Source organism: Carassius carassius, chromosome 28 (genome assembly GCF_963082965.1).
Source record: "Carassius carassius chromosome 28, fCarCar2.1, whole genome shotgun sequence".
In the NCBI taxonomy this organism is placed as follows: domain Eukaryota; kingdom Metazoa; phylum Chordata; class Actinopteri; order Cypriniformes; family Cyprinidae; genus Carassius; species Carassius carassius.
The window spans coordinates 1691406-1718044 of record NC_081782.1 but is presented as its reverse complement, the minus strand read 5'-3'; the positions used below and the strand labels follow the sequence as shown (position 1 = coordinate 1718044).

At 39.2% G+C, this 26639-nt stretch overlaps 1 protein-coding gene across 3 annotated transcripts in view; it reads right to left on the bottom strand.

Annotated features, from left to right (window-relative positions):
- LOC132107670 (leucine-rich repeat and fibronectin type III domain-containing protein 1-like) overlaps positions 1-26639 on the bottom strand; it is a 139844-nt gene that overhangs the window by 42579 nt on the left and 70626 nt on the right. For all 3 annotated transcript variants that reach the window (XM_059513794.1, XM_059513797.1, XM_059513796.1), the window contains exon 2: positions 503-590. The gene's annotated coding sequence lies outside the window, so the exon portion shown is untranslated. The remainder of the gene's footprint in view (positions 1-502; positions 591-26639) is intronic.

Genomic DNA, 26639 nt, shown 5'->3' with positions numbered 1-26639 from the left:
CCCTTCAGTAAAAACCTTAAATTCTAATATGTTAATAATTAATATGCATCTAATTAAATATTTCATATTCAACATGCATATTTAATAAAATAATGCAATGTTTACATGTTTAAACAAACAACTTCAGAAAACACATTATACCAAAAAGTTTGTAGAGTAATCTTCTCAACTAGAGAAGAATGGTGAAATCTATTAGTTCAGTATTTACTGATTCACCTGCAGTGTATTCAATTAAAATAACAGTAAGCACCATACAGATTATATGCAAATGACTTGTGCACTATAATGAAAATCACGGTCAGGACGAGATCTTCTTCTCTAACCATATGTGTGTGTGTATGAAAGCACACAGTGTTGTTTCTTCTGTCTGCACGCACCAATCTATTATTACCCAGAAATCCAGTGACAGGGGACCTGACAACAGATGTTTCCGTTTATCATGATCTGAAACGGTTTTAGAAACAGAGCGAGAAAGAAATTAGAGGAAATGTTTCACACTCACCAGATATGAAGTTTGTTCCAGTGTCGGTCATCTCAAAAGGGCATCTCTTGTCTTTTCAAGGGCTTCTGGGTAACTGGAGTGATGCCACCTGTAGCCATGACAACAGAGAGAGAGAGACTATGCCTGTTTAATGATACCCATCACCATATTTAAAACTTATAACATAGAGAAATACAGATTCCACCATCAACATCAGAGGAGAACAGTGAGACTCTATATGAAATAATCTATTTTAGAAAGCAATGAGATTAAATAAAGTGTGAAAAGAGAACATTTTCTTCATAAGAAAAATACAAATTCAAAAAAAAAAAAAAACATTATATATATATATATATATATATATATATATATATATATATATATATATATATAAACCAACTAAATATATATATATATATATATATGTATATATATATATATATAAAACTGAAAAAAAAATACTAAACATTAATAGTAATAATAATGAAAAATAATAACAAAAAATAAAATAATAAACTGCAAAAAAACTAAAATGAAACTAAATTTAAGTAACATTAATATGAAAACTAAAAATATATAAAAAAACTAAAAGCTATATAAAGAGAACCTTTTCCTCATAAGAAAAATACAGATTCAAAATAAAAAAAAATTAAATGAAAAAAAACATTATACTAAAATAAATAGAAATGAATGTTTCTGAACATATATTAATAATGCTATAAACTAAAAAAAAAAAAAAAATATATATATATATATATATATATATATATATATATAAACCAACTAAAACAAAAAACTGAAGTAAAAGATAAATTAAACATAAACAGTAATAATAAAAAATTTAAAAGTACAAAAAAAGCTGCATTTAACTAACATAAAAATGAAAAACTAAAAATAAAAAAATTCAAAAGCTGACTTAAAATATTAATTAAAACTAAAATAGTATATAAATAATACTAAAATAGCTCTGTTGAGAACTCAATATCCTGAGCTTTGAAAGAGCATCAGACGAGACGAGACGAGACATCAGCAGTGATTAATAAGAGCATTTACAGTCATTCATCACTGCGAAGCTTTCCTATAACAACTAAAAATCTTTAGAGGAGAAACAAGCATCTCAGCTCTTTTCACATTTCATCAGCCCACAAGAGACAAAAGCGAATATAATAAAAAATTCACAACATTGAGGTTGGACCCACAGCTTGTGTTGAGAAACAAATTTCCATGGATTATTATCTCTGGTGTTTGTGAAGTCAACTAGTATTAGTGCATTGAGTGGTCTAGAATCCATGAATGATACTGTGTTGTTCAGAATAGGCGATCAGACGAACCGTTTTCACCTGATGGATTAGAAAACAGCTGAAGAAATGCCACTGATACACACAGAAAGAGAAACCAATTCTACAGGCCAGAACACCTACATCACTCCAGTTCTGATCACTAAACTCCACTCACATTTTCTTCAGAATTTCATCTAGTTATTATTCAAATCGTGATTGATTCCTCTCAACAGCAAACAGCAGATGCCGGACAGATATGAGGGCTAAACGTGTCCTTCAGCGCAGCTCAAGCTCAAAACAAGTGACAAAAAAAAACTCCACGCAATTTCTATGCAACAATATAAAAACGCTTCAAGGTTGTTCATGACAAATTCTCTTTCTCTCTCCGTATTTCTCAGGTTTTATAGATACAAGACCTCATTTAACACCTAGTGAGGTGCCCACCTATACACCATTCTAAGAATCATAATGAAGGCTGCGATTTCATCTTCTATGACACTTTGTTTTGGCCAGAATGTAAGGTGGTATTAATAAATAAATCATAAAGAAAACAATCCCAGAATACAATGTGATGGTCCTAGTGAAAAGTGAGTGCATGCTATATATATATATATATATATTTTTTTTAATAAATAATTTAACAAAGCAATAAACAGTGCATACTAAGCTTGCAAAGCAATGTAAATATACTGTAACATGCAAATACTGGGTAAATTAAATTGTGCATTTTTGGTTGGATATATATTCATAAGGGTGTGCATGTGTCTATACTATATAAATATGACATAACATTATATATATATAATAATAGTATGCATCACTAATTGTGTGCCAAAAAGGCTTCCTGTGTAGTGTATCATCAGCTCGTCTCTCTCTATTTTCTCCTCTGACACTCATCTGTAATTCTGTACATAGAGTGAAAGCATCCAATCATCTGGCCCATGCAAAATGCATGAGTGCGGTTCTTCTCAAGTGATGTGTTTAGTGTGCTTACCCTCCACGCTGAACGTGTCAGAATCACTCATCCCGAGCTCTAATAACACACCCTGCAGAGGAGTGAGACGCTCAGGGAAAGAGCAGCAGATCTGATTCTACACGAGCCGAGGGCTGAATGTGTCTTTTGATGGGAGGATCATTTCTGAGGGTGAAAGGTCAGCAAGCGGCAGAATCACGTCTATATAATATAAATGCACTTTTCCACTATAAAGCATATCTATCCTCTGTAATGAGAGAAAACACAAACATCTGCTGCTTCTGAAAGATGCTGAAAGTCAGCATGACAGTGAAACATGTTTTTTTTTTTTTTTTTTTTTTTGAAATGTATACTTTCTTAGTGAAGATTAAATAATATAATATACATTTATAGTGCATACTAGGCATGCAAATCACCATGGAGCATAACATATTGCAACATGCAAATATTGGGTAAAATAGCTGTTTATGTGCATTGTAGAAAACAAATAATATTTGAATTCAGCAAGGAGACATGAAATTGCTGCTAGATGTTTATATCATGATGTAATTTGTTATATGACAACAAGCATAAATTTCTTTATTGTTCTCTACGTATATAAGCATTGAAAACACTATACACGTTTTAGAGCAGACCACTTTGATATTTAAGATATTTTATTTTATTAAGATATTTAATTCTGCACAAGTGCATGAATTTAGTAATTTAATTCAATATCATGCATCATTACATACTGAAACGCCAGAAAGCCATTCATAAAGCAGTGCAATTTCATGTGCGTTTTCGGTATTGCAACAAGGAGAGCTTCATAGGACAGCTCTGTCAACTACATGCTAAAATAACTAAATGTTCCTGTAGTTCAATTGGTAGAGCATTGCATTATCAAGCGCAAGGTTGGGGGTTCGATTCCCCGGGAACACATGACAGGTAAAAATTGATAGCCTGAATTCACTGTTAAATTTTCAATTCATTCATTCAATTCAAGTTTATTTGTATAGCGCTTATTACAATACAAATCGTTACAAAGCAACTTTACAGAAAATTATGTTTCTACAATATTTAGTAGTAGCTAGTAATTTGTGCACGTTTCACAGGATTTTTAGAAAAAATAAATAAATAAAATAAATAAATAATAATAATAATAATACAAGACGTAGTCAGCTAGACGATGAACTATCAATATTATTAATTAATAGTTATTATATGATGCAGTCACACATGTAGCAATAATTGTCAGTTCTGTTTGTTGATTCAAGGTTAGGATCATCTGGGGTCCTCTGAGGGTCAGCATCATCTCTTCTCAGGTGTTCTGGATCCAGACTGGAGCTTGTGTAAATCCCGTGGCAAAACATAGAAACACAATAGAGACATCATTAGCATAGCTGCTGATCCAACAAAGTATTCCAGAGTTTGGGAGCCAAATGTGAGAAAGTTCTACCTCCTTTAGTGGACTTTGCTATCCTAGGAACTACCAAAAGTCCAGCGTTTTGTGACCTTAGGGTGCGTGATGGGTTGTAGCGTGGTAGAAGGCTAGTTAGGTACGCAGGAGCTAGACCATTTAGGGCCTTATAGGTAAGTAATGATAATTTGTAACTGATACGGAACTTAATAGGTAGCCAGTGCAGAGACTGTAAAATTGGGGTAATATGATCATATTTTCTTGACCTCGTAAGGACTCTAGCTGCTGCATTTTGGACTACCTGTAGCTTGTTTATTGACGAAGCAGGACAACCACCTAGAAGTGCATTACAATAGTCCAGTCTAGAGGTCATGAAAGCATGAACTAGCTTTTCTGCATCAGAAACAGATAACATGTTTCTTAGCTTGGCAATGTTTCTAAGATGGAAGAATGCATTTTTTGTAACATTGGAAATATGATTTTCAAAAGACAAATTGCTGTCTAATATAACACCCAGATTTCTGACTGTAGAGGAAGTAACAGTACATCCGTCTAGTTGCAGATTGTAATCTACGAGATTCTGTGTAGTTTTTTTGGTCCAATAATTAATATCTCTGTCTTATCCGAATTTAATTGGAGAAATTTATTTGTCATACAATCTTTTACATTTTTAACACACTCTGTTAGCTTAGATAATTGGGAAGTTTCATCTGGTCTCGTTGAGATATATAGCTGAGTATCATCAGCATAACAGTGGAAGCTAATTCCGTATTTTCTAATAATATTACCAAGGGGCAACATGTATATTGAAAATAGAAGGGGACCTAGGACGGATCCTTGTGGCACTCCATATTTTACTGATGATAAATGAGATGACACCCCATTTAAGTAAACAAAATGGTAGCGATCGGACAGGTAGGATCTAAACCATCTTAGAGCCTGCCCTTGAATACCTGTATAGTTTTGTAATCGATCTATGAGTATGTCATGATCTATGGTGTCGAACGCAGCACTAAGATCAAGTAAGACTAGAAATGAGATGCAGTCTTGATCTGACGCAAGAAGCAGGTCATTTGTAATTTTAACAAGTGCAGTTTCTGTGCTATGGTGGGGCCTAAAACCTGACTGAAATTCTTCATACAGATCATTTTTATGCAGGAAGGTGCTCAATTGAGCAGACACAACTTTTTCTAAAATTTTAGACATAAATGGAAGATTTGAAATAGGCCTATAATTTGCCAGTACACTAGGATCTAGTTTTGGTTTCTTAATAAGAGGCTTGATAACCGCCAGCTTGAATGGTTTTGGGACGTGACCTAAAGATAACGACGAGTTAATGATATTGAGAAGCGGTTCTTCGGCTACAGGTAACAGCTCTTTCAGTAATTTAGTGGGTACAGGATCTAATAAACATGTTGTTGGTTTAGATACAGTGATAAGTTTATTTAGCTCTTCCTGTCCTATATTTGTAAAGCACTGCAGTTTATCTTTGGGTGCGATGGATGAAACTGAAGTGTTAGACGCTGTAGAATCTACATTCGCTATTGTATTTCTAATGTAATCTATTTTATCAGTGAAGAAATTCCTAAAGTCATTACTATTTAACGTTGGTGGAATATTTGAATCAGGTGGCGTCTGGTTATTTGTTAATTTAGCCACTGTGCTAAATAAAAACCTTGGATTGTTTTGGTTATTTTCAATGAGTTTGTGGATATGCTCTGCCCTAGCAGTTTTTAGAGCCTGTCTATACCTGGACATACTGTTTTTCCATGCAATTCTAAAAACTTCCAAGTTAGTTTTTCTCCATTTGCGTTCAAGACTACGAGTTACTTTCTTGAGAGAGTGAGTATTACTGTTATACCATGGCACAGTACGTTTTTCTCTAACCTTTTTCAATTTGATGGGGGCAACAGTTTCTAATGTATTAGAGAAAATAGTGCCCATGTTGTCAGTAATTTCGTCTAATTCATGTGTATTTTTGGGTACAAATAGCAGTTGAGATAGATCAGGCAGGTTATTTGCGAATCTGTCTTTGGTGGCTGGAACAATAGTTCTGCCCAGACGGTAACGCTGAGACATATAGTTAATATCAGTTATACGCAGCATGCACGATACAAGGAAATGGTCTGTAATATCACCACATTGGGGTACAATATCTATAGCAGTAAGATCGATTCCATGCGATATAATTAGATCTAGTGTATGATTAAAATGATGAGTGGGCCCGGTGACATTTTGCTTGACTCCAAAGGAGTTTATTAGGTCAGTAAACGCAAGTCCTAATGTATCATTTGCATTATCAACGTGAATTTTAAAATCTCCCATGATTAGCGCCTTATCAACTGTAACTAGAAGGTCTGAGAGGAAATCTGCAAATTCTTTTAGGAATTCTGTATACGGCCCTGGTGGTCTATACACAGTAGCCAGAGCAAGAGATACATTAGATTTCTTTTGCATGTCTGTCAGTGTAACATTTAGCAGAAGTATTTCAAAAGAGTTAAACCTGTATCCTGTTTTCTGGGTAACATTGAGAATATCACTATATATTGTTGCAACACCTCCGCCACGACCAGTCTGACGGGGCTCATGCTTATAACAGTTGTTTGGTGGAGTAGACTCATTTAGACCAAAATAATCATTTGGTTTTAGCCAGGTTTCAGTCAAGCAGAGTACATCAAAACTATTTTCTGTGATCATTTCATTTACAATAACTGCTTTGGGTGTGAGTGATCTAATATTTATGAGCCCAAACTTTAAAAATTGTTTTTGTTCATTTACTTTACATTTTTCTGGTTTAATTACGATAAGATTTTTTCTAGATCCTACATTATATTTATACTGTAACTCGCTTGGGAAAAAGCAACTGCTAAATGCATAAATTAAATTTTTTCAAATCAATATCTAGCATAGCACATGCTAAGAGAAATATTTAGCTTGCAATTTGACTAAATGTAAATGTATTGATCAACATTATTATATCAGCTGAATAATGGCTGCAGCTGAAGAATGTTGCCACCAAACAGTAGCTGGTAGCCAGTGAATATTATTTTTCCATACTACTGAAGTCAATGGCTACCATCAACTGTTTGGTTACCAGCATTGTTTGAAATATCTGTGTCCAACAATTTGTCAATTTGTCTATTGTCAAAAAAGCACACACACACACACACACACACACACACACACACACACACACACACACACACACACACACACACACACACACACACACACACACACACACTCTCTTTATCACTTCAAGCCACCACATTATTCTCTCTTATCCAGCTCTCATAATGAGGGCCGAATCTCCCTTCGTGTCTGCAGTTTAAAGAGCTTCCCAGAGCGCCACTTTTCAGTCGGGACGCTCTCGAAACCCCTTCTGCGGGATTCGGGTGAGCATCCCTGTGATTTGGAAAGTAAAAACAGAAACGTGACCTTCCATGACTGAGATGTGAAAATACAGCTGCGAGCAGCAATTACGAGTCCATCGGCGGATTCGCAGCAACTCCGGCACAATCGCCCGCTTCAGACGAAGGCAGAAATGTGATTTTAGGATAATCACTTTAAAGGTTAGGTAGAGATTTAACTTTTGACCAGCGCGGCTCAGCGGGACCCTCAGGGCAAAGCTAGAAAACACTGACCAGATACAGACGACCCGTATTCTATCGCTCACTGAAAAAATCTGCTGTATTCAGGAAGAACATACAGAGCTAAAAAGAGCAAAAGCATGATATTACATCAGCTTGGAGAAGTTAGGTACGATTTTAGAAAAAAAGTATCTTCTGCTCATCAAGGCTGCACTTATTTGATCAAAAATAGATTAAAAATTGTGAAATATTATTACAATTCAAAACAGCTGTTTTCTGTGTGAATCTGTGTTAAAGTGTAATTTATTCCTGTGATGCTCCGCTGTATTTCCAGCATCATTCCTCCAGTCTTCAGTGTCACATGATCTTCAGAAATCATGAAAATATGATGATTCACTGCTCAAGAAACATTTCTGATTATAATCAATGTTGAACACAGTTGTGCTGCACAATATGTTTGTGTAAACTGTTATAAATTTTATTTTTCAGCATTTATTTGAAATATACATTATTCATGTCTTTGCTATCACTTTTATTTTTATCAATTTAACGCATCCTTAAAAGCATACTTCTTGCTAAATACTTCAAACAGCAGTACACTATGCTACACTGTTGTCACATGACCTCATTAATCTAATTTGCTATAAAATATCTGAACTTCTGGACCTCAAATTACATAATGAGTGAAGAAAAAGTTTTTAAAAACAAATCACTTCCAGCTCATTAGTCACAAAGTTTACACACATTGCATTATGGGATAGATTGCCCAGTGCAGTGATCTCTTATGTAAACAACACATTATATAAAATGCATACAGACAATTCACATACTGTGTAGAGTTTATATAATGTATAGCTGTGTATGATCCAGAAGCTCCTCTCACTGTGACCTCTTTAGCTGTGAAATCTGCTGACACACACACACACACACACACACACACACACACTGACATAAAATGATATAAATATCAGTCATCGTTTCACTTCTCCAGTAATGTGTGTCAGTGAGATGAGATGTAAATGATCGGCACATATAACACAGTGATTGAGAGCTGAAGAAATCAAGGCTCCTCAGAAGATGTGAGATGTTCTGGAGGCTTGTGAAGATCATTCCTCCGCTGAGGAACAGTGAAAGTAAAGCTTCTGGAAACAAACGCTCCTCAAAAGATCCTGAGGATCAGATTTGAGACTCTAAAACATGATTGATGGAGAATCAAGTAAAGCTGAGCTGCTTCAGTCCAGGAAGAGTTCATCTGGAGATATTACTGACCTTATTCTGACCTTTACTTGATCATAATCACTCAAGATTTGACACGAGAAGCAGCATCTGAAGTTGGACTTAATGCAATTACACTAAAAGAGATTTTAATGCATAAAGAAGTCTTAAAAATGAAACTTGCATTTCAGTTTCAAAATACTTCTCAAAGCAGAACTATAAAGCAGATTTTGTGCTGTTTTAATGGAAATGTGTGTGTAACTTGTCTATTATTCAGTCATGAACGAAGAGATCTGCAGGTCTTTAGCATGTGTAACGTGTGTTTGATAGTCTCTGTGTTGTTGTAAGTTGGCAGGCAGATCACAGCTCACTGACTGAACACAAGACGTGAGCTCACATGCATATTACCCATAATTCATTGAGTGGCACTTCACACAGAAACACTCCATCCACCGACAACAGGCTCATTAGTGTTTGCACACGTCTCGTAGCGGCTCTTTGTTCTTCTCTGGTCTCTGCATCAGGCTGGTTTTAATATTCCTGGCCGCTCGCCGCAGAACGACCCGTATCAATGTTTTATTCTGCAGCAGCAGATCTAAAGCGTGTTACATTAGTAGCAGAATAATCGCTCGCTTATCTGCCGGGGTGTCGCTCAAATCAGTGTTTATTACCGGGGCAGACGCCAATTTGTATGAAGGTGACCGGCCGTGATTTTCATGTCTGCTTCAGCATATTTCAGCATCAGTGTCATTTTTCTGTCTTTATGTTGAATGGTGATATTAAAACATACTCAAATGTAATCATAAATTACCCTCCAGACCCTGAACTTTCTAATTGAGGTCACCTCCTTAAAAAGCAATGCTTTATATATATATATATATATATATATATATATATATATATATATATAAACAATGCATTATTGCAGCATTTAAAAGCACTCAAGCATCAATAATGAGAATATTAATTTACAAGAAATATCACTACATATTTGTATGTATAAATATATGAAATATAAATAAACACATACATTTGTTTGCAGAATTTGCCATCACTTCTATATAATATAATATCATATGAAACTAAATAAATATAACACATAAATTTATTTATTTTCTTCAGTACTTAGCAACATGTATCGGATACATCATCAAAAATACCAATTTATAAATGTAAAATAATAATAATAATAATAATAATATATTACATTTAAATTAATGAATGAATTGATTATTTGTTTCAGAATTTAGAAGCTATTATTCGGCACATTTGCAATGAGGGTCTTCTTTTATATTATAAATTTATAAATGTAAAAGTTTGCAATCATAATTTTACTTTTAAATAAATAAATAGATAAATGTGTATATATCTCAAACAGACAATTAATACCTTAAGATAACAGCTACTACACATAAAAAATTTTTTATGAAATGCAAAAATGAACTAAATATTTAATTATAAAAATGAAAATGATATCCAGAAGTAATTCTTGTTTTTGAATCGTCTCACTGAATTGAACTGTAATGTAACTGTCTTTTTAGTTTGTTCCTCCCCAAACCGAACGGAGGATCCAGAGAGCGATTCAATATTGTAGAATGCTGGAATCTGGTTAATGGCTAATTATGGGATGTTTTGTTCAAACAACACCTCAGAGCTCATAAATACAAGATCTGCATGAATGTGCGGCTCTGACTGTGGGTGGTTAGTTGATTGAGTGTGTGACCTGTTTTAACCAGCTTCGCTCTGTCGCTCTGCAGTGTCTACATGTGTGTGTGTGTGTGTGTGTGTTTGGCAGTGGCTAAATTACGACCGAAAATCTTGGTTCATCCTCACAGTTCTTCTTGGACGGATGTCAGATGTTCAGAGATCGTTTTTGGAAAGATAAACAGTGAGCGCGGCTCGTGAAAATCGTCCACAGTGTTCCTGTAAAGAGTTTTTCTGCTGTGGATTACGCTGCACAATTGCTTAATTCCCTAAAGATGCTTTTGTAATTTCCTGTAGATTATGTGTGTAATCTCTCCACAGGATTATGATATGTACTCATGACATGTGTGTGTGTGTGTGTGTGGCTTTAACACAGAATGCTTAATGTAATTTGATGTTGGTAAACCTACAAGCCTTTATAAAATTCACTCATACATAACACAACATACAGACAGATTAAGTGTTTAAAAGGAAAAACACAGATGTACATGATTTGAAATTTGTTTTTTTTTGTTGAGATATTATATTGAGTGATCGGTCATTTCACACACACACACACACACACACACACACACACACACACACACACACACACACACACACACATACACACACACACACAGTATATAGTTTAATACAATTAAATATTTGTAATTTATATGCTGCAAATAAAATGTACAGTACTGGTCAAATTTATAATTAAGATCTTTAAATATTTAAATCCCTTCTGCTCACCATGGCTGCATTTATTTGAAAAATACAGCAATACTGTAAAAATTACAATTTAAATAATATACCAAGTGTTTTATATTGCAATATATTATAGAAGACCTCAATAGAATGTATTTTTTTTAAGTAGAAGTAGTAAATTTACTTTTACATTTTGCAGACGCCTTCATTCATTCAACAAAATCAGAATCAACAAAAGAGCAATGATTTACAATTGCTATAGCGAGTCTCAGTTAGCTTCACACAGGACACGTAGCAAGGTGTTTTTTAGTAGTAGTAGAAAAAAAAATTAAGAATTATTTTTTAAAATTGTATCATTTATTTTCTTTTCATTTTTAAAAATTATTAAATTGTTAAGGTTTCACTAATTCAGTTGATTAGATATGCTTTTTATTATAAAAAAAATTATAATAGATATAAAAATAAATATAAATTAAATATAAAAGAACAATTAAAGTGGAAAACAAGGAATTTGGGGGAAAAACACTGAATACACAAATTTAAAAATAAATAAATAAATAACAATAACAATAAAAACTATTTTAACCCTCTGGGCTTCTTCGTAAATGGGTCACACTTAGCTTCCTCCCGCCCGAAAACGGGCGAAGCCTTAAAATTGTACTTTACTTTTTCCCAGGATAACCAATCAAATATATTTTTGTTCTATAATGTTTTCTGATTATTATTTAGAATTTTTAGAATTTTTTATGATACTTTGCATTAATTATATAATTTTTATGAGCTATTTTTTCCATTAGAATTAATATATCATTTTTTATTTTATATTTATTAAAAAAAAAAAATTCAATAAATGCAGCATTTCACATCAAAATAGAGTGCCAGCCTAAAACAAAAAGGTTCCAGGAGAAGAACTTCATCTAGTGGCTTTAAAAAATAGCCACTTTTGTGTAATGTCCTGTACCAGCCTGTAGGCTGTCTATAGCTTCCTATATATCCTATATAGAAAGGCTTTTTGATTCCTTTTGTTGTTTTAGACATGATTTCTCTATCTTATTCGTTTTTTTTTATTTAGATATACATTTAGATATTCTAAAAGATGATTACTTTATTTTCTTAACAAAAATGTTTAGATAAGTATCAGGTTTTGCATTATGATTACAATCAAACTATAGCATTTGGTTAGAAAGGGAACACAATGTGTGTGTGTATGTGTGAGTGAATGTGTGTGTGTGTGTGTGTGTGTGTTGCATTTGAGCGAGAGTCTCTTTTTGTATTTTTTATTTATTTATTTTTGCATATTCTCAAAATTTGCTGTTGCAGTCTTACCAGTCTCTCTCTTTCTCTCTCTCTCTCTCTCTCTTTCTCTCTCTTTCTCTCTCTCTCTCTCTCTCTTTCTCTCTCTCTCTCTCTCTCTCTCTGTGTGTGTGTGTGTGTGTGTGTGCATTTGAGCAAGTTTTTTTTTTCATTTATTGATTTTATGTGGAATATTCTACAAATTTGCTGTTGCAGTCGCCAGTTTATCTGTGTATGTGTGTGTGTGTTTGTGTGCGTGGGTGTGTGTGTGTGTGGGGGGGGGGGGATCTTATTTGCACTCTTGATGTTCTAGAGTGTCACCCCTTCATTGCTGTACACTTTTTTTCAGCACAGTTGCTGATCTGTAGCTTGTACCACCAAAAGTTTCTCTGAGTTTTCCTATTTTTTCGTATTTCCCATTCATTTCCTATGTCGCCCGTTTTCGGGCGGGAGGAAGCTAAGTGTGACTTTTTTTTTTACGACCCTTTAACATATCAGAATCATCTCCTTGATTTTTTTGTGTGTTCATATAGGTAATACAACAAAAGTCACCAAGTTTCATCCCCATCCCCCATGAAGCAAAAAAATTAAACATTTCAATAATGTAATTTATTACATATATATAATGGCCCTATAATGTAATTTCTGTTATATATATATATTAGTGCTGTCAATCGATTAAAAACTTTAACTAGATTAATCACACATTTTTCTGTGATTAATCGCAATTAATCACAATAAAAAAAGAAATGTTTTTTGTACGTTTTTAATATATTTTTTAATGTAATAATTTCACAGTTAAATTTAAATACTTGTTTAAATGACATCTTTTTATGAATGAAGGCCAGTATTACTGATATTAATACAGCTACTGATTTTTTTTTTTTTTTTTACATTTATTATTAGGCTTCAAAATATAACAGTTTTTAATTTAAGTAAACTTAAAACAATGCTAACATAAACCCATAATAAATGTCATGTTTACTCCTGCCCTTCCTGTCTTAACAGTTAGGAAATATACAGAAATTTAATAAAGTTATCAAAGTTATATGCAGTCTGCACTGCATAAACTATAAATTAAATAGTTAATCCTTATTAAAGCTACAAAAGTTATTTAGTCAAGAGCAGCGAGTCATTTTCTCTGTTCCCTTTGTTCTTTAACTTTACTGACAGGAAGCTTTATTGGCTGCTGTCCCTTTAAGAGCAGACAGACACGCGGATCTCACCGTTTATATACTGTATATGGATCTCGCCTCATTCTCTCACAACTCTTTTTGGTCATTTTAGACTTTATATAAATCATTTAAGATTGCTCTTATGAGGATAATCGACAAAACTGGCACTTTGGGATATTTATTGTTAGTTCAAGCGCTTAAGAGAACTGGATTCTGGCGCCCTGTCTATGCATTGTGTGTGTGTGTGTGTGTGTGTGTACGTGTCACATAAGGGCATTCACAGACAGCGCATTCTCTTTTGTCTTGCCGCGCTTGAAATGTTTAAAAGCATTTAAATGAATAAGAGCGTGATCATATAATGTAAAGCTAGCCAACGGATGGCAGAAAATACGGATGCTGCGTTAATTGCATTAAATATTTTGACGCGTTAAACCAGACAAAAATTAATCGCATGCGTTAACGCGTTAACGTTGACAGCACTAATATATATATATATATATATATATATATATATATGTAAACTGTTGTTAAATCTTTTTGTTTACTAAAATTTAATTTGAGAATTCAGGAAAATAAAACAGATTTTTATGGCTATATTAGTTGCAAAAACATAATTATAAGAGTCAGAGACAGTGAAAATGCTTCATTAAAAAAAGTATAAAAAAAAAAAAAACTCAAATGTTGCCTTTTTGTTACAAGAAAACCCATGACTAACATTAAACAAAGCTGCTTCACTTCTGCAAATGTTATTTCTGTTTCAAGCATCTGTTTTCTCAGCGCTGTCTGGATGGTCCAATGTTTTTCTCAGTCGGGTCTCGTTCTGTCGTGTGTGTTTTCTTCACTCGTCTCCTTTAAACCTCTCAAAGTCCAAGGTGTTTTTGTGCTACAGTGATTCCTCACACGGCCTGCAACGCTTCAGTGCCAACCTTCCTGTAAAACGTACTCGGTTACTAAACGTAACCTCGGTTCTCTCTAGAAGAGCGAACGAGTACTGCGTCTTAGCTAAGACGCTACGGGAAAAGTCTCTTTTCACGAAATACTGAAGCAAAAAATTATCCTTAATTTTGTATTTTTGTAATGCGCATTTGCAGCAGTACACAGCAATAGGCGAGATGGCTCGTTCACTCATTGGCTTGTTCTGCGGCAACTGCACAGCCTATCGAGCGCAGGCTGATGCAACATCAGACCAATAAGGGCGCTTCGCGCCCTTCTTGCCACTTCCCGTCGAAACGGGTGTGGCTCAACCTATAAAAGGAGCTCGAAAAGGCTGACTCACCTGATTTATTTCATCGCCGAAGCGAACCAGAGTGAATCGTACGCACGGCAGAGAACGCAGTACTCGTTCGCTCTTCTAGAGAGAACCGAGGTTACGTTTAGTAACCGAGTACGTTCTCTTACGAGAGCTCTCTCGTACTGCGTCTTGGCTAGGACGCTACGGGAACCCGATGTAAAACGCAGTGCGCGCAGGGATCACACACCAATAAACCTGAAGCAACGCCCAGGATTTACAGTGCACAGTCACCTGAGGGACTCACAGAGAGTCCGGGACAGAAAAGGGGGAAAGCCCTCCGTCCCATATCTAGCAGCATCCGTAGATGCGGCAATATGACATCACACGCAATACTGCCCATATAACAGTCGGCAGCGCATAGCGCTCATGAACTCAGAATTCCCCTCAGGGCCCCGATTCTTCTATACCGACAGCAGCCTTGCTTGCAAGGCGGGAACCTCCAGGTTATAGAACCTGATAAATGTAGACGGGGAGGCCCAACCCGCCGCCCTACATATATCCTGCAAGGAGATCCCAGTAGACCACGCCCACGACGAGGCGACGCCTCTTGTGGAGTGTGCTCTGACGCCCAACGGGCACTGAAGGCCCCTGGAAGCGTAAGCTAACGCTATGGCGTCAACTATCCATCTGGATAGAGTCTGTCTCGAAACAGCCATTCCCTTGGAACGTCCACCGAACGAGACCAATAGCTGCTCCGTCTGCCGAAAGGCAGCAGAGCGAGACACATAAGCTTTTAAAACCCTGACAGGGCAAAGAAGACTCGAGTCTCCATCCTCCCCTGACACCGGCAGGGCAGACAGGGCAATAACCTGAGCCCGAAACGGTGTGTTGAGGGATTTCGGCACATAACCGTGCCTAGGTTTGAGTATGACCCTTGAGTCATTGGGCCCAAACTCCAAGCACGACTGGCTCACTGAGAGCGCGTGCAAATCACCCACACGCTTCACAGAAGCAAGAGCCAACAAGAATACTGTCTTGAACGACAGATGCTGAAGGCTAACCGATTGGATAGGCTCAAAAGGGGGACCCTTCAAGGCCTCCAAAACCGCCGCGAGGTCCCACAAAGGGACTGACGGAGGTCTGGGAGGATTCAGCCTCCTAGCTCCTCTGAGGAACCGGATGACTAAATCGTTCCTTCCTATTGACTGACCGGACGCCGTTTCAGAAAACGCCGCGATGGCCGCCACATAAACTTTGAGCGTGGATGGGGCTCTGCCCTTATCCAACAGCTCCTGTAGGAAGGAGAGGACCTCCGTCACCTCACAACTAAGGGGTGAATAACCTCGAGCTGTGCACCAGCTGGAGAACACCGACCACTTCGAGGCATACAGACGTCGTGTCGACGGAGCTCTAGCCTGAGTGATGGTATTTAGCACTCCCACTGCAAGATCAGCGGGTAACCGTTGAGTGCCCATACATGGAGGGACCACAACTCCGGTTGAGGGTGCCAAATCGAGCCCTTGGCCTGCGAGAGGAGATCTCTCCTCAACGATACCGGCCATGGGGCGACATCTGCTAATTGCATCAAATCTGGGAACCATGGTTGGTTCTTCCAAAGAGGTGCCACAAGCAGTATTGAACTTCTCGTTTCTCTCATCCGTTCTATCACCTGCGGAAGGAGGGAGACGGGAGGGAACGCATAAAGCGGGCAGCACGGCCATTTCCGTGACAGCGCGCTTTCGTTCTTGGAAAAGAACGCGGGGCAGTGAGCGTTTTCGTGGGACGCAAAGAGGTCCACCTCCGCCATGCCAAATCTCTCCCACAACAGCCGGACTGTTTGCGGGTGTAGAGACCATTCGCCCGTAGGGACATTGCCTCTGGACAGCCTGTCTGGACCCAGATTCTGCAGTCCAGGCACATGCACTGCTCTCAGCGAGCGCACGTTGCGTTGAGCCCAAATCAGGAGGCGTTCCGTCAGCCTGCACAGGTTTCGGGACCCGAGACCGCCCTGGCGATTTATGTAGGACACCACGGACATGTTGTCCGAACGGACTTCGACGTGGTGATCCTTGATATGGGGACAAAAGCGCGTCAGCGCGTTCTCCACTGCCAGCATTTCCAGGCAGTTGATATGATGGAGCTTTTCCCGTTCTGACCATAGGCCAAAGGACGGTCTGCCTTCGAGCAGCGCTCCCATCCCGAAGTGGAGGCGTCCGTCGACACCATTTTCACACTCGGGGAAGTCCCCAGGCTTACACCTGATCGGTACCAGCCGTTCGCTGTCCAAGGTGCTAGAGCCGCAACACAGCTCTGATCGACCTTGAAATGCAGCCGGCCAGACGCCCACGCTCTGCGCGGCACCCGAGCCTTCAGCCAGAACTGCAGGGGGCGCATGCGGAGCAGGCCCAGCCGCAGAACCGGAGATGCTGTGTTTGAGCGACACAGTTGCGCCGCAGCGGAAAGAACTCGCTGCGCGCTGAATGCCCATCGTGCGCTGTGGTGACAGTCGCGCCGTCATGGAACACGAGTTCAGAACTATACCCAGAAACAGGATCGTCTGACTGGGGTTCAGCGAACTCTTCGCCCAATTGACACTGAGGCCGAGCTTCTCGAGGTGATCGAGTAAAACGGCCCTGTGGTCCACGAGCTCCGCTCGTGATCGGGCCAGAACCAGCCAGTCGTCCAAATAATTCAGCACTCGTATGCCTCTGAGTCTGAGATGAGCGAGCGCTGCATCCATGTACCTCGTAAACGTACGAGGAGCTACGGACAAGCCGAATGGCAGGACTGCAAACTGGTATGCCTGGCCCTCGAAGGCGAATCTCAAAAACCGCCTGTGGTTTGACGCTATCTGTATTTGAAAATACGCGTCCTTCAGATCTATTGACATGAACCAGTCCCCTCTGCGAATCTGCGCGAGGAGCTTCCTGGTCGTGAGCATTTTGAAACTGCGTTTCATCAATGCCTTGTTCATCTGTCTTAGATCCAGTATGGGCCTGAGACCCCCGTCTCTCTTGGGCACCAGAAAGTATCTGCTGTACAGCCCCCCCTCGCTTTGAGACACAGGCTCTACAGCCCCTTTGCTCAACAGTTTTGATATTTCGGCCCGAAGTATGTGTGCTACTTCTGTTTTGACCGTAGTTTCGACGCGCGCTGAAAAGCGCGGTGGGCGTCGAGAAAACTGTAGCGAGTAGCCTCTCTTTATAATGCCTAGCACCCAATCCGAAACCCCTGGAAGCACTGACCATGCATCTGCATGAATGGCTAAGGGCTGGATGCGAAACGCGGTCTCTTGACTGGGCAACGGCGGCGCTCGAGTGTGCTGCGCATCTGAGGCGGGGAGCGCGCTGATCACAGCGGGCAGATCGCTCTTCCTCGACCCCGTTCCGGCGCTTAACCGACTGGAGGGAGGCTGAGCGGGTCCCGTGGGACTCGATATATCTGCAAATAACCGTGGGCTGCATGTGTGCACTTTTACCACTTTCAACTCGCTGTCTGCCTGTGCAGAATGTACGTGCACGGGCCTCGTTTTTACAGAAGCCCCGCGCCGTATGTGACATAGTGTATGTGGGCACTGGGAAGTGGGCACGTTTACTATGCGGCGCGCTCGACCGATCTGTGTCGATCTTATGTGCGCTAGCCCTGTGTGCAGGGCTGTGCTTACATGTGGAGATGGGCACTGGGTAGTGGGCATCGTCACTGTATTTATAGCACCATCGGCCGTGGCCGGACGAGCATGCACGGGTTTCGTTTTTACAGAAACCACACGACGCGTGTGACATAGTAATTGTGGGCACTGATACTATGCAGTGTGCGCGACCGACTTGAGTCGACATTATGGGCGCAGGCCCTGTGTGCAGGGCTGTGCTTACATGTGGAGATGGGCACTGAGGAGTGGGCATCGTCACTACATTTATAGCACCATCGGCCGTGGCCGGAAGAACGTGCACGGGTTTCGTTTTTACAGAAACCACATGAAGCGTGTGACATAGTGATTGTGGGCACTGAGGAGTGGGCACGTCTACTATGTAGTGCGCGTGATCGACTTGAGTCGCTTTTATGGGCGCGAGCCCTGTTTGAAGGGCTGTGCTTAAATGTGGAGATGGGCACTGAGCAGTGGGCATCGTCACTACATTTATAGCACCATCGGCCCTGGCCGGGACACCAGAAATTACACATTTTTCGGGAAATATCTGGGTAGCCGTGATAACGGTTTTCGTATGCAGGCAAGCGGGCAACCGTACAGGCTTGCGCATTGCAAAAAACGCTGAAACAGTCACAATCTCTGGAGACTGAAACAGCGGCGCGCTTAGGTGAGAGCCCGGCCACAGCGGAACTCGTACACCGGCGCTTCGATGAAGCAGCCATCGTGTGTAGTGCCGACGCAGCGTCATGCAGCATGCGTAGATGGCTTTCCTAGGATGGCTTCGGGGCTCCCGGCCTCACCGTAATCCTCTGCCGCGGTCCCCGCGGCGCGGGGCGACGGCCAGTAGAGCGAGAACGGGGGTCTCGAGCTGCGTTGCTGAAGCTGTTGTGATAACAGCTTTTGTGTGCAGGCAAGCGGGCAACTGTGCAGGCTTGCGCATTGCAGAAAACGCTGAGACAGTCACAATTCCTGGAACTGAAACAGCGGCGCGCTTGGGTGAGAGCTCGGCCACAGCGGAACTCGTACACCTGCGCTTCGATGAAGCAGCCATCGTTAGTAGTGCCGACGCAGCGTCACACAGCAGGCTTTAGATGGCAACACCGCTTTTGCCGCCATCCAGCAGAGGGCGGACAAAGGTGCGTCGCTATCGCCTGTTCCACCGGCGGAAGTGAGTGGTAGTTCCTGTTTTTAGCATCATCAGTGTGGAGAATGCTAGTGAGACAGACGAACGAGTTCGTGCCGAATATGGAGCGTTCCAAGCCTTCGCCACCTCTTCGTGAAGCTCAGGAAGAAAAGAGGCGGGCTTTGAGAAGTACGCTCATCCGAAAGGGAAATACCATCCAGCCGGGAACGAGAGGGGGGGGGGCACTGGTGCAAACCACTCGCGGCCGAGACTCATCGCGGCCAACACGAGCATTCGCCCCGGCTCCTTCTCGATGTCAGCTCGTCTGCTGGGCTTCTGAGCAGAAGGCGCGAGATCCTCGGAGCTCGCCCAGCCCTCACTGCCCGAAGCTAGCAGAGAGCGTGTGTCCTCTTCCCCCGACGCGGCCCTGAGATCGACTTCCTCGGACGACGCGCCGGCAAACAGCGGGCGCTGCCCACCGGGAAGCGATGCAGGGGGGGCCGGTGAAGCAGGGCGAACCGGCGAGCTCGGTTGAGCTGAAGACGGTTCCGGAATCCGCTGAAAGCGATGCTTTTACGGCGCCTCAGCGCAGCGGAGAATGCAGGCTCAGAGAAAAAGGCCAGGCGAGTCCTCAGAGTCACCATGGCAACAGCTCGCAGTGGGGGCATCCGCCGTCAGCGAGCGCGAGCGCTGCATGATCTTCACCCAGGCAGGAGACACAGATGACGTACCAGTCTCCCTTGCTGAGTGGGGCTCTGACGAGCCGCAGGAAGGCATCTTAAAAAAGACGCGAGCTCTTTTACGAGTGTGTGTCGCAGGGCAAACACACACACACATAAAGAACAGCTTGGATATAACAGGATTGAAAGGATATAGGCGCCGGATAGCGCAGCAGGAACGGCAGTGGAAGGCGGCGATGCCAGCAGCTTCAGAATGGCTCGTCCTGCTGATGTGCTTTCTCAGACGGCGCTTGCTTCCTCCGTGATCCAGCGATGCGTGAGCTTCGCTGAAGAGATGAAAAATCAGGTGAGTCAGCCTTTTCGAGCTCCTTTTATAGGTTGAGCCACACCCGTTTCGGCAGGAAGTGGCAAGAAGGGCGCGAAGCGCCCTTATTGGTCTGATGTTGCATCAGCCTGCGCTCGATAGGCTGTGCAGTTGCCGCAGAACAAGCCAATGAGCGAACGAGCCGTCTCACCTATGGCTGTGTACTGCTGCAAATGCGCTTTACAAAAATACAAAATTAAGGATAATTTTTTGCTTCAGTATTTCGTGAAAAGAGACTTTTCCCGTAGCGTCTTAGCTAAGACGCAGTACGAGAGAGCTCTCGTAAGAGAACTGAGGTTCTGTCTTATTCAGAAATCATTCTCCTCTTTTTAGATGCAGAAAAACAGCTTGCACAAGCATATTTTTAACTTTATGCATGATGCATTCAATTCATTAATTTGTAATGCCATATGACATGACACATTATCTTTGGAGAGATTCAGGGCTGAAACAAACACTACGCCAGAACATCAACGCAGACACAAACTCTTGTTCGACACATTGCGACCGCGTCCCGTGTTACACGCTTACATTAGTGTGACAAAAACAAACCTCAGCACCCAGTAGAGCCATAGAGTTTCCTTCAGACGTCTGCTTCATTAAATCAGATTCAGAGAACTGTTTTATCAACTGTTATAACCAGCATCTTTCTTCAATAACAGCCGTCCAAAATTAGTATCATTCCAAAATGTTATTTGTAGTTAATAAAACCTGCTCTAACATTATGAATAAGAAGATGAATTTGTTCTGACATCATGCATCTGCGTTCATGCACTTGCATGAACCGAGTATAATTTGCGACGCTGTTCAGATCTCTTCTACTTAACGATATTTGCAAATTGTCTTTACACTTCGTGCATGTGTCCGAATGTTTCCAGATTCAGAGAAATTCCTGTAGCCAAAAATCAGTCAATTAGAGAAGAAAAGATGCCACTGAAGCGCTAAAGGAAAATCATCAGATTGTGTTTCTGGGAGGGGAGAACATCTAATATTAAAGGCGAGATCAAATTAGATACTGAAAGGCCTCCTATACACACGCAGGGTGGATGCGTCCGTGTCCCCCGTCTCATTACAGTTTATTTCAGCCGCTTACTGTACACACATTTTCAAAACTCTGTCTCTTTTTTTCCCCCAAAACTTTACACACAAATTCAAAAACTGCACAGACAAAATGCAAAATGCCTCACATCTCTTGCAAAATGAAGCAGTGCATTCAAAATATCACAAACGCATCTCAAAAGCAAACATTCATCTTGCGTTGCAAACACCTTTGCCATAATATTATATTTTTGAACATAATTTGTCACCATGGAGAAAAATATGGGGCAATTTTTCGAAAATTGAGATTAATACATCATCTTAAAGCTGAATAAATAAGCTTTCCATTAATGTCCGGTTGATACTTCCTGTAAACAGAGAAGCCACTCTGTGTTTTGTGAAAACTGAAAACTGAGGCCGAGAATTAGCGTATTGTTTTGCAGATTTGGGGTGTGCTTCTGGTGTTTAAGTGTCAGCTTTCAAAAGCTGTGTGACTAGTAAAGTATTTGTGTGTAAACAGTTGACAAAAACGGTAATAACTCCTCCTTCAGCAGTAAACAGACGAATGTTGGAGGCTGTGAAAGGCTGTCCTCTCCAAACGCAGAGGAAGTCCTGCAGGAGCGCTTTAACATCTGTACTCGCTCCGCTCTGCACCCAGGGCCCATCAATTATGCATCGCAGCTGCTGCGGAGGAATATGTCACCTTCACAAACCCCCAGCGCCTCTGATGAAATCTTAAAGAAGAGCTCTTTTAAATATTCACTCTGGTGCACCTCAAAACAAGTGTTGGATGCGGGAAACTATTGTTTGATGGGAGAAAAACAGGCAAAACGGCGGCGGGAAGCTGATCGCGGTCTCTGAAGACATCAAAGGATTTTCTGCATCCTGATACGGTTAAATGTAGAAACAACCACAAGAAGAGTGTGTGACCTGAGCACAGGAACATGTTTAGCATCCAACACTCTTCTGGTGGCATTAGCATCAAACCGTGTGTAACGAGACGTTTGTTTTCATACATATGGGATATTGAAACATAAACATGATAAAGTTACTTTACTATATACTGTAACCTAACAATCCACTACATTTTAAAAAAAATGCAACAAGTAAAATACATTTATATTAATTTCTTTCAAAAATATTTTTTCATATAAATAAATCTATATATATATTGTGTTGGGCGATATGGTCATTTTTCAAATCGTCATATCGTCAGCCCGTGAGATCGACGATACACAATATTATCGAGCATGGGTGGAGCAAGAGAGAGACTCTTTGTTCTTGTCATAGCATAACTATTTGGTGTTTTAAACCACGCAGGTGCGAGAGAGAGAGCCTATGGAGTCACCAATAATCAAAAAAAATTACTTTCAAACATACTGACTGATTTAACTAACGTTAAATATAAAAATACTGTATTTAAAACAGCTAGTTCATACATAGTCGGACGCAACTGTCATATCGCGCGTCCGCATCTGCGCAGGGAAGTTATCAGTCTAAATGTTCTGCAAAATCAGTCAACGGTGAAAATCAATAGCAGATTTCATTTAAAGTCCAACAGTTAAACACTAATATTGGGCATAAACGAACATTTAAATATAAAGTATTTAAAACAGGTAAATTGATATATTTGTATTAAAGTTGAATTGAACTGCTGCATCAGTCATACAGCGCTCCGGACCGCGCGCCTCATGACGAGTCTGACGCACCGTCACAGAAACAAGAATGAGATGCATCTAACATAACTGTGGCATTAAACTCAGTTAGTGAGGGCTCGTTTAATATATTGCACATACAGTATATAGGCCGTTTAGATTACTTGTTAAAGTGCAATGAAATACCTTATATCTGCAGACGATGTACGTCTGTTTGTGGATGGAGACTTTGTAACGGCCAAAACTATGTATTTTGCATGCATCACATTATAGTGCGGTGTGCATGAAAATAATAACAAGGCGGCACATTGAACTTATTATCCATAGTGGTTCTCACGTAGTCCTTCTACGTCATCACCACATAGTGTGTTTTATAAGTGATCAGTCTTTAAGAAAAGGACTACGTGAGAACCATGCACTATGGATGATAAATTCACTCTGCCGCCTTGTTAATTATTTTGTCTTTACTTTATTTGTGACACCAAGAAAGAGTTAATCTCTCATGTATGAGAAGAGCGCGTTGCCGTATACCAGCAATTAAATGTGTGGGGCACCAACTCGTCGTTTCCTATCTCTTTCATTTCATGGATTTAACGAATTATCCGAGTCAAAGCGTTACAACTTCAACGACCACATGCTCTAATCCTGCGCGTGCGAGGTGTGTGTGAAATGCGGGCAGTGAAATTAAGTGAAATAGCTGGGCAGTTTAAAAGCCGAATTATAATAAGCAGCCTAATAAAAATAAAAATAATAGTTATTATTATTATAATCTAATACAATAGATTGCCATTTCAAATGAATGAAAAATAATTTTGAACTTTGTATTCATCTGTGAATCCTGAAAAATTATCCACTAAAGTTTCCACTAAAATATTGTGCAGCACAACTGTTTTTAACATTGATAATAATCAGAAATGTTTCTTGAGCAGTAAATCGTCATATTATTCTGATTTCTGAAGATCATGTGACACTGAAGACTGCTGAAAATTCAGATTTGATCACAGAAATAAACATGGATATTGACATGGAAAAAAATCTATGTTCAACTGTAATAATATTTCATAATATAACTTTCAAATAAACGCAGCCTTGGTGAGCAGAACAGGCTACAACATTAAAATACAACTTCCAGACCCCAATCTTTTTAACATTAGTGTACATACAAGCAAAACATGATACGTTTATCAAACTAAATTAAACACTATCCTGAAAAAGCAAAACATAGTAACAACACCTAGCAATCAAATCAATCATTTGTCATATAAGATACATTTATGAATTCATAAATGTGGTGGAACATTATGCTCAAAACAAACCAAAACAACTATCATTTATTTACCAACCCTTGATCTCAAATTATTATCCTATATTAGATTATTTGTTCTCCATGTGACTCCATGTTAAACATGTCGCATTCTACTCTAACAGTATAACACTGGCTGGGCTGAAACTAATTAATAAGTTAATGAAATCTCTATCGAACGGAACACTAATCACCATAACGGTGACTTCAAACACAGCAACTACTTACCAACAGCACTAAAACATCTATTAATTCTAACAACTTTTGTGCATGTCTCTGTAAACCCCCAATGTATTGCTCTAGTGTGCATAATTAAATTAACCTAGTGCAAGGGCTCATGGGTACTCCACCATCGCAGAATCCCACAATGCAGCAAGATCTGTTTGTAGTTACAACAGAAAAAGTACAAAGGGTTATTTTTAACATCAACTGCAACTGAAACAGTTAAAACATTTTTATTTGAAATAATGCTGAAATAATAAATCAATTCGTGTAAGATTAACATTTTTAACTATAAAAATATTAGACAAAACTAAAAATACATAAAAAAAGAAATCTTGACTTGCTTAAGATGAAGAACTAACCCCCAGTTTAACAGACAAGGCTTAAGCCTAGTCCCAGACTAAAGTGTGAGTAAGAGCTGTTTCAACTGAAAGAAACGTACACTGGTTGATCTTAAAATATATCAGTGTTCTTGTTTTGTCTCAAAATGCACACCTGTAATGTTTTTTTTTCTATGGCATATTTTTACGTAAATGTCCTAGTTGGACTATGGCCTAATCCTGGCTTAGTCTATGTTAAATTATTTCCTAACTAGAAATAAATCAAAATAAAACTTAAAAATAATAGAAACGTAAATAATAATAGTTAAAAAGAACGAAAATGAATAAAATGACAAAAGTGCATAAAAAATAAGAAATGTAATAATATAAAAATAAAAGCTTATTAATATATATTTAAATGTATATAAATACTTCTAAAATAACACTGTCTGTACCGGAAAAAATAAATAAAAATAAATTACTAAAACAGTATTTCTTTGTAAAAACACACTCTACAGGATAAACTACATAAAATAAAAATGGTAACTTAAACTTTTAAATGATATGCAACACTTTTTCATTTAATAAAATAAACAATTCATTACACTAAATTTCAACTAACTCCTGAAGAGTGAAACACAATGTAACACTTTCAAAACATCATTGTGTGTCAATCTACTGGCTCAACCAATCACAGGTTTGTAGGCAGGGCTATCAGTTTGATAATCAGTTCTGATTGGTGCAGAAGTGACACACTGTACCTTTAAATTTTAACTTAACACATTTGAAAATTATAGCAACTTGATACAATTATTAACTGATAAAACTATGACTTGAAAAGAACTAATCATAACACAGTCCTATATTACTTTTCTAAATAATTATTTTCAGTTGTCTGTTTGGATACAGTAAATCACACCACAGATGCAAACACCTGGCAGATAAATTAATGTCATGAAAAAGAATAGAGAAAACAGTTGAAATCTTAAGCTTAGATTCAGGCAGGAATCATGTGTTTGTTGTGTTTTTCTGCTGATTAAGGGAAAATATGAGACTTCATCACTTTAGTAATGATCATCAAAAACAAAAAAGCTATAAAATGCATCATATTTCATGGGAAAGTGTGACATGTCTGAGCAAAAAAGACACTATATTTTATTTTATTTTATTTTTTGTACTGGGTATTGATTTTGTATTGATATATCAATTGTGACCTAGACCACAAATCCATTCGTAAGGGTCAATTTTTTTTATTTT